This window comes from Mesoplodon mirus (genome assembly GCF_964341445.2).
Source record: "Mesoplodon mirus genome assembly, chromosome: 5".
Taxonomy (NCBI): Eukaryota; Metazoa; Chordata; class Mammalia; order Artiodactyla; family Ziphiidae; genus Mesoplodon; species Mesoplodon mirus.
In genome coordinates this window covers 20048244-20063104 of record NC_138980.1, presented here as the reverse complement: position 1 = coordinate 20063104, position 14861 = coordinate 20048244, and the positions used below count along the sequence as shown (strand labels likewise).

Genomic DNA, 14861 nt, shown 5'->3' with positions numbered 1-14861 from the left:
TTTTTTTTTTGAAAATCTCACTGCTCCTCAGAGGCATCAGTGGAGAGAATAGTATCCTCGTGGTGTAGTTTTCAGCCGGCTTGGAAACTGCAACCATGTTGCTTTCCAAAGGGGGAAATTCGGGCTTCTCCTACATTCTCCCATTGCGAACTTGACCCCACAGTGCATTTACCAACACTCTCTGACTGACTATTGGAGACTTTCAGCCACACTGGGTGTTCCTATGATCTCACTGCGTTGGACGTGGGGTGTTTTGTGTGCCATGAATAGCATTACCCGCTGAATTACTTAGTCAGGGTTAGGGGACTTGGATGGTCTGAATGCCTTACAATTGTACTAGTTTTTCCGTACTTTCTGTCAGGCTGGACCTACAGTGTACCTTGTGTCACAATAGAGAGATGACAGGTTAAGAGTTGCCAGGATGCACATTAGGCTCAGGGATTCTTTCAGTGCCGTTCAGAGGGCCTCCACAGAGGGAGGGCCACGTTGAATGTAATACTGGCCAAAACATTGTCCCAGGGCTGCCTTACAGCTGTAGAAATCAAGCTCTGCAAGCGAGAAGCAGTTCACTGTCCTTCCCTCTGCGTAGAAAGAGTTGACCCCAGCAGTGTGTTCTGTGTTGTGTGGCTCGGAAAACAAAAAGGGGACTCACAGCGCACACGCTCTCCCTCAGAAGGGAATTCACACGTGACTCTCTTAGGGCTACAGAAAGCCGCAAAGGAGTTAAAGCACTCAATTGAGTCAGGGTTCATGTAGATGGCTGCACACAAAACTTGGCTGATAAGAAACACTCGTACTTACCTTGAGACTAGGGGTCAAGTTTACTTTGCACTTAAACTAGGGCAAGCGTGGGATGAGCTCCTAGCAATGCACTGGAGACCACCTGGACTCATAGGAGAAAACAAAATTTCTTCACTGAGGCATTCTTTGAGGTGACTAGAAGACGGGTAACAGCAATGTCTTTCAGTCAGCCTGGAGGCCGCCACTATCTACCTTTCAAATGGGGAAAAGACTGCCTTTTTCTAGGCTTCTCAATTACCAACTGGATCACCCCGCACATACACCTATCTTCTCTGACAATCCAAGGGAGACCCTTGGAACACAATACGGCCTTCTGCGATGAGACTTTTGGATGCATTGTGTGCTGCATGTGGTGAACGGCATAATACTCTAAATGCCCTCAGTAGGCCTTGGTGTCTTTGGATGTTCCAAATGCCTAGCAATGCTCAGGGTAACTCTCTACTATATTTCGGGCTGGACCTAAAGTCCAGTTTCCGCATCACCTAGAGAGACATCGAGCAGGAGTCCCCTAACTGAATTGGAGCCCTGGTGTCTTCTTTCAGGGCAGCTTAGGTTTCCTCAACGTGGCAGAGATGCATGGAATGAATGCCTGCCAAGAACCGTGTTCCTGAGGCTGTTTCAAAGCTGTGGAATGCTAGTCATAGAGAACACATTAGTTCCCGGCGCTTCCAACTGCATAGTGGGCGATGTTCCCAGAGTTGTGTATCCCTTGATTGTGCTCAGAAGGCTTTGGGTACACAGTGAACTTCCTTGGATAGAATTGCCCACGTTAGAGTCTTGAGCACTATGAGGCATACTAAAGCTTCAGCCGTTCATTGACTAAGACTTCCTGGAAACCGGTGCACCCTTATCTCTGGTAATGGGAAAATATGCACCTAACCTCGAGACTAGAGGTCATATTTAGTTGGCACTTTAGCTACAGAATGCTCCTGGGGTGAGCTTCCAGGAAGGAATCGCAAGCACCTGTATTTTTTTGGAAAAGCTCACTGCTCCTCAGAGGTATCTGTGGAGTGAATAGTACCCTGGTGAGGTGGTTTTCATGCAGCTTGGAAGCTGCAACCAAGTTGCATTCCAAAGGGGGAAATTCGGGCTTCTCTCACATTCTCCCACTGCCAACTTGAACCCACAGCGCATTTACCAGCACTCTTTGACTGAGTGCTGGAGACTTTCAACCACATTGGGCCTTTCTACGTTCACACTTCGTTGGACACGGGGTGTTTTGCGTGCCATGAATAGCATTACCCGCTGAATGACTTAGTCAGCCCTAGGGGACTTTGGATCATCCCAATGCCTCACAATTGTACCAGTGTTTCTGTACTTCCTGTCAGGCTGGACTTACAGTGTACCTTGCGTCACAATAGAGAGATGACAGGCTAAGAGTTGCCAGGATGCACTTTAGGCTCAGGGATTCTTTCAGTGCCGTTCAGAGGGACTCCACAGAGGGAGAGCCACGTTGAATGCACTACTGGCAAAAACGTTGTCCCGGGGCTGCCTTACAGCTCTAGAAATCCAGCTCTGCAAGCGAGAAGCAGTGCATTGCCCTTCCCTCTGCGTAGAAAGAGTTGACCCCAACAGTCTGTTCTGTATTGTGTTGCACGGAAAACAAAAAGAGGACTCACAGCGCACACGCTGGCCCTCAGAAGGGAATTCATATGTGACTCTTAGGCCTATGGAAAGCCGCAGAGGGGTTAAAGCACTCTATCGAGTCAGGGTTCATGGAGATGGCTGCACAAAAAACTTGGCTGATAGGAAACACTCGTGCTTACCTTGAGGCTAGGGGTAATGTTTACTTCGCAGTTTAGCTAGGGCAAGCATGGGATGAGCTCCCAGCAAGGCACTGGAGACCACCTGGTTTGATAGGAGAAACTCTCTTTCTTCACTGAGGCATTCCTAGAGGTGACTAGAAGACGGGTAGCCGCAATGTCTTTCAGTCAGCCTTCAGGCCACCACTATCGACCTTTCAAATTGGGAAAAGACTGCCTTTTTCCAGCCTTCTCAATTACCAACTGGATCACCCAGCACATACACCTATCTGCTCTGACAATCCAAGGGAGACCCTTGGAACACACTTCGGCCTTCTGCGATGACACTTTTGGATGCAGTGTGTCCTGCATGTGGTGAACGGCATAATCTTCTAAATGTCCTCAGTAGGCCTAGGTGACTTTGGATGTTCCAAATGCCTAGAAATTCTCAAGGTAACTCTGCTTTATTTCAGGCTGGACCTAAAGTGCAGTTTCTGCGTCATTTAGAGAGACGTCGAGAAGGAGTCCCCCAACTGAATTGGAGCCCCGGTGGTTTCATTCAGGCCAGCATAGGTTTCCTCAACGTGGCAGACCCACATGGAACGAAAGCCTGCCATGAACCACGTTCCTAAGGTTGTTTCACAGCTGTGGAACATTAGCCATAGAGGACACATTAGTTCCCAGCCCTTCCAACTGCATAGTGAGGGATGTTTCCAGAGCTGTGTATCCCTTGATTGTGCTCAGAAGGCTTTGGGTACACAGCGCACTTCCTTGGAAAGAAGTGCCCACGTGAGAGTCTTGAGCGCTGTGAGGCCTACTAATGCTAAAGCCGTCCATTGACTAAGACTCCCTGGAAACTGGTGCACACCTATCTCTGGTAATGGGAAAATGTGCACCTTACCTCGAGACTAGAGGTCACATTTAGTTGGCACTTTAGCGACAGTATGCTCCTGGGCTGAGCTCCCAGGAAGGAATCGCAAGCACCTGGTTTCTTTTGGAAAAACTCACTGCTCCTCAGAGGCATCTGTGGAGTGAATAGTACCCTGGTGGTGAGGTTTTCAGGCGGCTTGGAAGCTGCAACCAAGTTGCTTTCCAAAGGGGGAAAGTCTGGCTTCTCCTACATTCTCCCATTGTGTACCTGACCCCACAGCGCATTTACCAGCACCCTCTGACTGACTATTGGAGACTTTCAGCCACACTGGGCGTTTCTGTGATCTCACTGCATTGGACGTGGGGTGTTTTGCGTGCCATGAATAGCATTACATGCTGAATGACTTAGTCAGGCTTAGGGGACTTTGGATCGTCTGAATACCTCACAATTGTACTGGTTTTTCTGTACTTTCTGTCAGGCTGGACCTACAGTGTACCTTGTGTCACAATAGAGAGATTATAGGTAAGAGTTCCCAGGATGCACATTAGGCTCAGGGATTCTTTCATTGCAGTTCAGAGGGCTTCCACAGAAGGAGAGCCACGTTGAATGTAATACTGGCAAAACTTTCTACTGGGGCTCCTCTACAGTTGTAGAAATGAAGCTATGCAAGCGAGAATCAGTTCATTGCCCTTCCCTCTGCATAGAAAGAGTTGACCCCAGCAGTCTGTTCTGTGCTCTATTGCTTGGAAAACAAAAAGGGGACTCAGAGCGCACACGCTCTCCCACAGAAGGGAATTCATACGTGACTCTCTTAGGCCTATGGAAAGCCACAGAGGAGTTAAAGCACTCTATTGAGTCAGGGTTCATGGAGATGGCTGCACACCAAACTTTGCTGATGGGAAACACTGGGACCTACCCTGCGGCTAGGGGTCAGGTTTATTTTGCACTTTAGCCCGGGCAAGGGTGGGATGAGCTCTTAGAAAGACACTGGAGACCACAGGGTTTTGTAGGAGAAAACTCACTTTCTTCACTGAGGCATACCTAGAAATGACTAGAACATTGGTAACATCAATGTCTTTCAGTCAGCCTTGAAGCTGCCACTATGTACCTTTCAAATGGGGTAAAGACTGCCTTTTTCCAGCCTTCTCAATTACAAACTTGTCCACACAGCACATATACCTATCTTCCCTGACAAGCTAAAGGATACCGTTGGAACACAATTCGGCCTTCTGTGATGAAACTTTTGGATGCAGTGTGTTCTGCATGTGGTGAATGGCATAATCCTCTAAATGCCCTCAGTAGGCCTAGGTGACTTTGGATGTTCCAAATGCCTAACAATAATCAGGGTAAAATTCTACTTTATTTCGGGCTGGACCTAAAGTCTAGTTTCCACATCAATTAGAGAGACGTCGAGCAGAAATCCCCAAACTGAATTGGAACCCCGGTGGTATTTTTCAGGGCAGCTTCGGGAAATCATACACGACTCTCTTAGGCTTCCGAAAGCAGTAAAGGAGTTAAAGCACTCTATCGAGTCAGGGTTCATGGAGATGGCTTCACACCCAACTTTGCTGATGGGAAACAATTTGGCCTACCTTTAGGTTAGGGGTCACCTTTACTTCTCAGTTTAGCTACGGCAAGGACTTGAAAGTGAGGTAGAATTCCAGGAAACAGACATCAAGAGGTTGATTGGAATCGCCTTCAAAACACATGAAAATCGGCAGAACTTCCACAATGATGCACGTGGCCAAAGAGCGTGTATGCGAGTTTTCAAGGACATATTGAGGAAAAAACACATACACACTTTGTGGCCAACCAAGCAAGCAGGCAATGCAAATACACACTAAAAAGAAGTCTGACTTCCCACCGTTCAAAAGGTACATCGGAAAAAATTGTAAAAACCATAAAAGCAGGACAAGCCGTGGAGAACAGGGAGCCTTTTTATGCAGATGGGAGGGAGGAAAATTGCCAGCAGCCACTCCGGAGAAGTGCATGGTGTTTCCCAAAAACAAGTAAACAACTCAGTTACAGAGCCTTGGGCACTTTCACTCATGGACGTATACCATGGGAAACCTGAAAATCAAAAAGACACAGCCACCCCAATGCTAAGGGCTGCTCTGTTTACAAGCACCTCAACTTCAGAACAACTCAAATATTGCAGGAAAGACAAAAATGGATAAAGAAGTTGTGGTACTTTCGCACGATGGAATATCCCTCAGCCATGAAATCAATGTCATAAGGCCAGTAGAAGCATAATGGGTGGATTTAGGTCCGATGATTCTAAGTGAAATAAGGCACACAGAAAAAGAAACTTATCATAAGATATCACTTATGGAGGGAATGTAAAAAGGCTACACATGAACTATATTAGCAAACAGAATAGAGTCTCACATTTAGAAAACTCTCCTATGCCTGCTCAAGGGGAAAGGTGAGGTGGGGTGATGCATAAAACCAGAGTTTGATATTAGCACAGGTACCGTTCCATAAACCAAATATATAATAGACAATACCTATTCCATGCTCAGTGAACTGGACTCAACACCCCTTATTCCATGCAGAGGAATATATCTAACTGGCAAGAATCTTAAAACCTATGTACTTATATGTCTCCGTATGGGAATCAAGTGTGTGTATAGTGGCATAAATACGGCAGTGAAAATCAGCTCAACCCCAGTATAAAAATAAGTTTCAAAAACAAAACACAAAAACCGTGAAATTCTTACACAATTCGTTCAGGGGCTCTGATTAAACCTGGATTGAATGCATCTACACCCACACCTGGATGAGACAAAAGGCTCGACACTTGGGGCAGAGAGGATTGGTGAAGTTGGGTGAGCACATGTACACCTTTAAAGCAATAATGCGTGCCACCCATGCCATGAGTCCCTACTCTCCAGGTTTAAGGGAATGTTAGTACAGTTAAATCATGCATGGGAAACCCATAAGTTGGGACACCGTGTGATCGGGAAAGATTTCTAAAAGGCTCCTCATTTTTCCTCTCCTGGGGCTCGGGTTCAACATTCCAGGTGCTTTACTCTCAATCTCCCAACTTGGGGAGTCAGTGCCTATAACCTCCTGTTTCTCACAGTTTGCAACTTGTAATGAGGATGAAAGGGAAGAGAGGGAAACAAAGAGAGCCAAGCTGTTGGCATTTGGACGGGCACATATCACTCTAATTTCCCATCAGGAAGAAGAATTAACCAAACGCTCAGCCTGCCGCCCTGGAACCAGAATACGACCTGAAGCAATCATGTGGTTTTTCGGCCAGCTCACAAAAATGTGTGTTGACAAATGGAGCTCAGGGGCACAACCATTCAGAAAATAACAGAGTTATAAAGGACAACTCTCATCCAAAAATGTGTTCAGGGAAGGCAACCAGGAGGACTTGAAAGCAGGCAGAATGCCAGGAAACAGACTTCAACAGGTAGGTTGGAATCGCCTTTAAAGCACATGAAAATCAGCAGAGCTTCCACAAGGATGCAATTGGCCAAAGAGGGCGTATGCGTGTTTTCCAGAAAATATTGAAGAAAAAACTCATACACAATTTGTAGCCAACCAAGCCAGAAGGCAATGCATATACACAATAAATAGAAGTCTCACTTCCCACCAGTCAAAAGGGACATCCGAAAAAATGGTAAAAACCAGAAAAGCAGAGCAGGTCTTGGAGAACAGGGAGCCTTCTTATGCAGATGTGGGAGGAAAATTGCCAGCAGCCACTCCAGAGAAGTGCATGGTGTTTCCCAAAAACAAGTAAACAACTCAGCTACAGAGCCTTGGGCACTTTCACTCATGGACGTATACCTTGAGAAACCTGAAAATAAACAAGACACAGCCACCCCAAAGTTAAGGGCTGCTCTGTTTACAAGCACCTCGACTTCAGAACAACTCAAATATTGCAGGAAAGACAAAAATGGATAAAAAAGTTGTGGTACTTTCGTACGATGGAATATCACTCAGCCATGAAATCAATGTCATAAGGCCAGTAGCAGCATAATGGGTGGATTTAGGTACGATGATTCTAAGTGAAATAAGTCACACAGAAAAAGAAACTTATCATAAGATATCACTTACGGAGGGAATGTAAAAAGACTACACATGAACTAAATTAGAAAACAGAACAGAGTCTCACATTTAGAAAACACTCCTATGCCTGCTCAAGGGGAAAGGTGAGGTGGGGTGATGCATAAAACCAGAGTTTGATATTAGCACAGGTACAGTTCCATAAACTAAATATGTAATAGACAAGACCTATTCCATGCTCAGTGACCTGGATTCAACACCCCTTATTCCACGCAGAGGAATATATCTGACTAGGAAGAATCTTAAAACCTATGTACTGATATGTTTCTGTAAGGGAATCAATTGTGCCTAGAGCGGCATAAACACAGCAGTGAAAATCAGCTCAACCCCATTATAAAAATAAATTTCAAAAACAAAACACAAAAACAGCGAAATTCTTACACAATTCATTCAGGGTTTCTGATGCAACATGGATTGACCCCATCTACAGCCACACCTGGATGAGACAAAAGGCTGGACACTTAGGGCTGAGAGGATTGGTGAGGCTGGGTGAGCAAATTTACACCTTTAAAGCAATAATGCGTGCCACCCATGCCATGGGTCCCTACTCTCCAGGTTTAAGGGAATGTTAGCACAGTTAAATCATGCATGGGAAACCCACAGGATGGGACACTGTGTGATCGGGAAAGATTTCTAAAAGCCTCCTCATTTTTCCTCTCCTGGGGCTCGGGTTCGACATTCCAGTCGCTTTACACTCAATCTCCCAACTGGGGAGTCAGTGCTTTAACCTCCTGTTTTGCAACGTTGGCAACTTGTTATGAGGATGAAAGGGAAGAGGGGGAACCAATGAGAGCCAAGCTGTAGGCATTTGGACAGGCACATGTCACTCTAAATTCCGACAGGAAGAAGAATTAACCAGAGGCTCAGCCTGCCGGCCCAGAACCAGAATAGGGCCTGAAGCAATCCTGCGGTTTTGCGGCCAGCTCACAAAACTGTGTGTTGACAAATGGAGCTCAGGGGCAAAACAATTCAGAAACATGCAGAGTTATAAGGGACAACTATCATCCAAAAATCTGTTGAGGGAAGGCTACCAGGAGGACTTGAAAGCGAGGCAGAATTCCCGGAAACAGACTTCAAGAGGTAGATTGGAATCAACTTTAAAGCACATAAAAATCGGCAGAGCTTCCACAATGATGCACTCAGCCAAAGAGGGCGTATGCATGTTTTCCAGAACATATTGAGGAAAAAACGCATACACACTTTTTGGCGAACCAAGCCAGCAGGCAATGCAAATACAGACTAAAAAGGAGTCTCACTTCCCACCGGTCAAAAGGGACATCCGAAAAAATTGTAAAAACCAGAAAAGCAGGACAGGCCCTGGAGAACAGGGAGCCTTATTATGCAGATGGGATGGAGTAAAATTGCCAGCAGCCACTCCGGAGAAGTGCATGGTGTTTCCCAAAAACAAGTAAACAACTCAGCTACAGAGCCTTGGGCACTTTCACTCATGGACGTATACCTTGGGAAACCTGAAAATCAACAAGACACAGCCACCCCAATGCTAAGGGCTGCTCTGTTTACAAGCACCTCGACTTCAGAACACCTCAAATATCGCAGGAAAGACAAAAATGGATAAAGAAATTGTGGTACTTTCGCACGATGGAATATCCCTCAGCCATGAAATCAATGTCATAAGGCCAGTAGCAGCATAATGGGTGGATTTAGGTAAGATGATTCTAAGTGAAATAAGTCACACAGAAAAAGAATCTTATCTTAAAATATCACTTAGGAAGGGAATGTAAAAAGGCTACACATGAACTAAATTAGAAAACAGAACAGAGTCTCACATTTAGAAAACACTCCTATGCCTGCTCAAGGGGAAAGGTGAGGTGGGGTGATGCATAAAACCAGAGTTTGATATTAGCACTGGTACCATTCCATAAACCAAATATGTAATAGACAAGACTTACTCCTTGCTCAGTGAACTGAACTCAACACACCATATTCAACGCAGAGGAATATATCCGACTAGTAATAATCTTAAAACCTATGCACTGATATGTCTCCATAAGGGAATCAAGTGTGCTAGAACAGCATAAACACGGCATTGAAAATCAGCTCAACCCATTTATAAAAGTAAATTTCAAAAACAAAGCACAAAAACAGCGAAATTCTTACACAATTCGTTCATGGGCTCTGATGCAACCTGGATTGACCCCATCTACAGCCACACCTGGATGAGACAAAAGTCTGGACACTTGGGGCTGAGAGTATTGGTGAGGTTGGGTGAGCAACTGTACACCTTTAAAGCAATAATGCATGCCATCCATGCCATGGGTCTCTACTCTCCATGTTTAAGGGAATAATAGTACAGTTAAATCATGCATGGGAAACCCACAGGATGGGACACCGTGTGATCAGGATAGATTTCTAAAACCCTTCTCATTTTTCCCCTCCTGGTGCTCGGGTTCGACATTCCAGTCGCTTTATTCTCAATCTCCCAACTTGGGGAGTCAGTGCCTTTAACCTCCTGTTTCACAAGGTTGGCAACTTGTGCAGAGGATGAAAGGGAAGAGGGGGAACCAATGAGAGCCAAGCTGTAGGCATTTGGACGGGCACATGTCACTCTAATTTCCGACAGGAAGAAGAATTAACCAGAGGCTCAGCCTGCCGGCCCAGAACCAGAATAGGGCCTGAAGCAATCCTGCTGTTTTGTGGCCAGCTCACAAAAATGTGTGTTGACAAATGGAGCTCAGGGGCAAAAGAATTCAGAAACATGCAGAGTTATAAGGGACAACTATCACCCAAAAATCTGTTGAGGGAAGGCAACTAGGAGGACTTGAGAGCGAGGAAGAATTCCATTAACAGCCTTCAAGAGGTAGATTGGAATCGCCTTTAAAGCACATGAAAATCAGCAGAGCTTCCACAATGATGCACTCGGCCAAAGAGGGCGTATGCGTGTTTTCCAGAACATATTGAGGAAAAAACGAGTACACACTTTGTGGCCAGCCAAGCAAAGGGGCAATGCAAATACACACTAAAAAGAAGTCTGACTTCCCACCGTTCAAAAGGGACATCCGAAAAAATTGTAAAAACCAGAGAAGCAGGACAGGCCCTGGAGAACAGGGAGCCTTCTTATGCAGATGGGAGGGAGGAAAATTGCCAGCAGCCATTCCGGAGAAGTGCATGGTGTTTCCCAAAAACAAGTAAACAACTCAGCTACAGAGCCTTGGGCACTTTCACTCATGGATGTATACCTTGGGAAACCTGAAAATCAACAAGACACAGCCACCCCAATGCTAAGGGCTGTTCTGTTTACAAGCACCTCGACTTCAGAACACCTCAAATATCGCAGGAAAGACAAAAATGGATAAAGAAGTTGTAGTACTTTCGTACGATGGAATATCCCTCAGCCATGAAATCAATGTCATAAGGCCAGTAGTAGCATAATGGGTGGACTTAGGTACGATGATTCTAAGTGAAATAAGTCACACAGAAAAAGAATCTTATCATAAGATATAACTTATGAAGGGAACGTAAAAAGGCTACACTTGAACTAAATTAGAAAACAGAACAGAGTCTAACATTTAGAAAACACTTTTATGGCTGCTCAAGGGGAAAGGTGAGGTGGGGTGATGCATAAAACCAGAGTTTGATAGTAGCACACGTACCGTTCCATAAAACAAATATGTAATAGACAAGACCTACTCCTTGCTCAGTGAACTGGACTCAACACACTCTATTCCACGCAGAGGAATATATCTGACTAGTAAGAATCTTAAAACCTATGGACTGATATGTCTCCATAGGGGAATCAAGTGTGCCTAGAGCGGCATAAACACGGCAGTGAGAATCAGCTCAACCCCATTATAAAAATAAATTTCAAAAACAAAACACAGGGTTTCCCTGGTGGTGCAGTGGTTGAGAGTCCGCCTGCCGATGCAGGGGACACGGGTTCGTGCCCCGGTCTGGGAAGATCCCACATGCCGCGGAGCGGCTGGGCCCGTGAGCCATGGCGGCTGGGCCTGCGCGTCCGGAGCCTGTGCTCCGCAAAGGGAGAGGCCACAACAGTGAGAGGCCCGCATACCACAAAAAAAAAAAAAAAAAACACACAAAAGCAACGAAATTCTTACACAATTTGCTCAGAGACTCTGATGCAACCTGGATTGACCCCATCTACAGCCACACCTGGATGAGACAAATGGCTGGACACTTGGGGCTGAGAGGATTGGTGAGGTTGGGTGAGCAAATATACACCTTTAAAGCAATAATGCGTGCCACCCATGCCATGGGTCCCTACTCTCCAGGTTTAAGGGAATGTTAGCACAGTTAAATCATGCATGGGAAACCCACAGGATGGGACACTGTGTGATCGGGAAAGATTTCTAAAAGGCTCCTCATTTTTCCTCTCCTGGTGCTCGGGTTCGACATTCCAGGCACTTTACTCTCAATCTCCCAACTTGGGGAGTCAGTACCTTTAACCTCCTGTTTCGCACAGTTTGCAACTTGTGCAGAGGATGAAAGGGAAGAGGGGGAACCAATGAGAGCCAAGCTGTAGGCATTTGGACGGGCACATGTCACTCTAATTTCCCGTCAGGAAGAAGAATTAATCAAAGGCTCCGCCTGCTGCCCCGGAACTGGAATAGGGCCTGAAGCAATCCTGCAGTTTTGCGGCCAGCTCACAAAACTGTGTGTTGACAAATGGAGCTCAGGGGCACAACAATTCAGAAAGTTGCAGAGTTATAAAGGACAGCTATCATCCAAGAACCTGTTGAGGGAAGGCAACCAGGAGGACTTGAAAGCGAGGCAGAATTCCAGGAAACAGGCTTCAAAATGTAGATTGGAATCGCCTTTCAAGCACATGAAAATCGGCAGAATTTCCACAATAATGCACTTGGCCAAAGAGGGCGTATGCGTGTTTTCCAGAACATATTGAGGAAAAAACGCATACACAATTTGTGGACAGCCAAGCAAGCGGGCAATGCAAATACAAACTAAAATGGAGCCTCACTTCCCACCGTTCAAAAGGGACATCCGAAAAAATTGTAAAAACCACAAAAGCAGGACAGTCCAAGGAGAACAGGTAGCCTTCTTATGCACATGGGAGGGAGGAAAATTGCCAGCTGCCACTCCGGAGAAGGGCATGGTGTTTCCCAAAAACAACTAAATAACTCAGCTACAGAGCCTAGGGCACTTTCACTCATGGATGTATACCTTGGGAAACCTGAAAATCAACAAGACACAACCACCCCAAAATTAAGGGCTGCTCTGTTTACAAGCACCTCGACTTCAGAACACCTCAAATATTGCAGGAAAGACAAAAATGGATAAAGAAGTTGTGGTACTTTCGTATGATGGAATATCTCTCAGCCATGAAATGAATGTCATAAGGCCAGTAGCAGCATAATGGGTGGATTTAGGTACGATGATTCTAAGTGAAATAAGTCACACAGAAAAAGAATCTTATCATAAGATATCACTTATGAAGGGAAGGTAAAAATGCTACACATGAACTAAATTAGAAAACAGAACACAGTCTCACAGTTAGAAAACACTCTTATGCCTGCTCAAGCGGTAAGGTGAGGTGGGGTGATGCATAAAACCAGAGTTTGATATTAGCACACGTACCGTTCCATAAACCAAGTATGTAATAGACAAGACCTACTCCTTGCTCAGTGAAGTGGACTCAACACCCCCGATTCCGTGCAGAGGAATATATCTGAGTAGTAAGAATCTTAAAACCTATGTAATGATATGTCTCTGTAAGGGAATCAAGTGTGCCTAGAGAGGCATAAACACGGCAGTGAAAATCAGCTCAATCCGATTATAAAAATAAATTTCAAAAACAAAACGGAAAAACAGCGAAATACTTACACAATTCGTTCAGGGGCTCTGATGCAACCTGGATTGACAACATCTAAACCCACACCTGGATGAGACAATAGGCTGGACACTTCGGGCTGAGAGGATTGGGGAGGCTGGGTGAGCAAATGTACACCCTGAAAGAAATATTGCGTACCACCAATGCCATGGGTCCCCCCTCTCCAGGTTTAAGGAAATGTTAGTACAGTTAAATCATGCATGGGAAATCCACAGGAAGGGACAGCGTGTGATCGGGAAAGATTTCTAAAACGCTCTTCATTTTTCCTCTCCTGGTGCTCGGGTTCGACATTCCAGGTGCTTTACTCTCAATCTCCCAACTTGGGGAGTCAGTACCTTTAACCTCCTGTTTGGCACAATTTGCAATGTGAGGAGGATGAAAGAGAAGAAGGAGAACAACTGGGAGCCAAGCTGTAGGCATTTGGATGGGCACATGTCACTCTAATTTCCCGTCAGGAAGAAGAATTAATCAAAGTCTCAGCCTTCCACCCCGGAACCAGAATAGTGCCTAAAGTAATCCTGTGGTTTTTCGGCCAGCTCACAAAAATGTGTGTTGACAAATGGAGCTCAGGGTCAGAACAATTCAGAAACTTGCAGAGTTATAAAGGACAACTATCATCCAAAAATCTGTTGAGGGAGGGCAAGCAGGAGGACTTGAAAGTGAGGCAGCTTCACTCAACAACCAGCAAGCTACAATGCTGGACACCCTATGCCAAAAAACTAGCAAGACAGGAAGACAACCCCAGCAGAGAGGCTGCCTAAAGTCATAATAAGGCCACAGACACCCCAAATTACACCACCAGACGTGGACCTGCCCACCAGAAAGACAAGATCCAGCCTCATTCACCAGAACACAGGCACTAGTCCCCTCCATCAGGAATCCTACGCAACCCACTGAACCAACCTTAGCCACTGAGGACAGACACCAAAAACAACGGGAACTACGAACCTGCAGCCTGCAAAAAGGAGACCCCAAACACAGTAAGATAAGCAAAATGAGAAGACAGAAAAACACACAGCAGGTGAAGGAGCAAGATAAAAACCCACCAGACCTAAGAAATGAAGAGGAAATAGGCAGTCTACTTGAAAAAGAATTCAGAATAATGATAGTAAAGATGATACAAAATCTTGGAAACAGAATAGACAAAATGCAAGAAACATTTAACAAGGATCTAGAAAAACAAAAGATGAATCAAGTAACGATGAGCAACACAATAAATTTGATTAAAAATACTCTAGATGGGATCAATAGCAGAATAACTGAGGCAGAAGAACGGATAAGTGATGTGGAAGATAAACTAGTGGAAATAACTGCTGCAGGGCAGAATAAACAAAAAACAATGAAAAGAAATGAGAACAGTCTCAGAGACTTCTGGGACAACATTAAATGCACCAACATCCGAATTATAGGGGTTCCAGAAGAAGAAGAGAAAAAGAAAGGGAATGAGAAGATATTTGAAGAGATTATAGTTGAAAACTTCCCTAATATGGGAAAGGAAATAGTTAATCAAATCCAGGAGGCACAGAGAGTCCCATACAGAATAAATCCA

General features: G+C 45.2%; 1 long non-coding RNA gene across 1 annotated transcript; it reads left to right on the top strand.

Annotated features, from left to right (window-relative positions):
• Positions 1–355: 355 nt before the first annotated feature.
• Positions 356–3937, top strand: LOC309805131. Its single transcript, XR_014294228.1, has 3 exons — positions 356–405; positions 2130–2173; positions 3893–3937. It is a non-coding gene; the product is annotated as an uncharacterized lncRNA (long non-coding RNA).
• The last annotated feature ends 10924 nt before the right edge of the window (positions 3938–14861 follow it).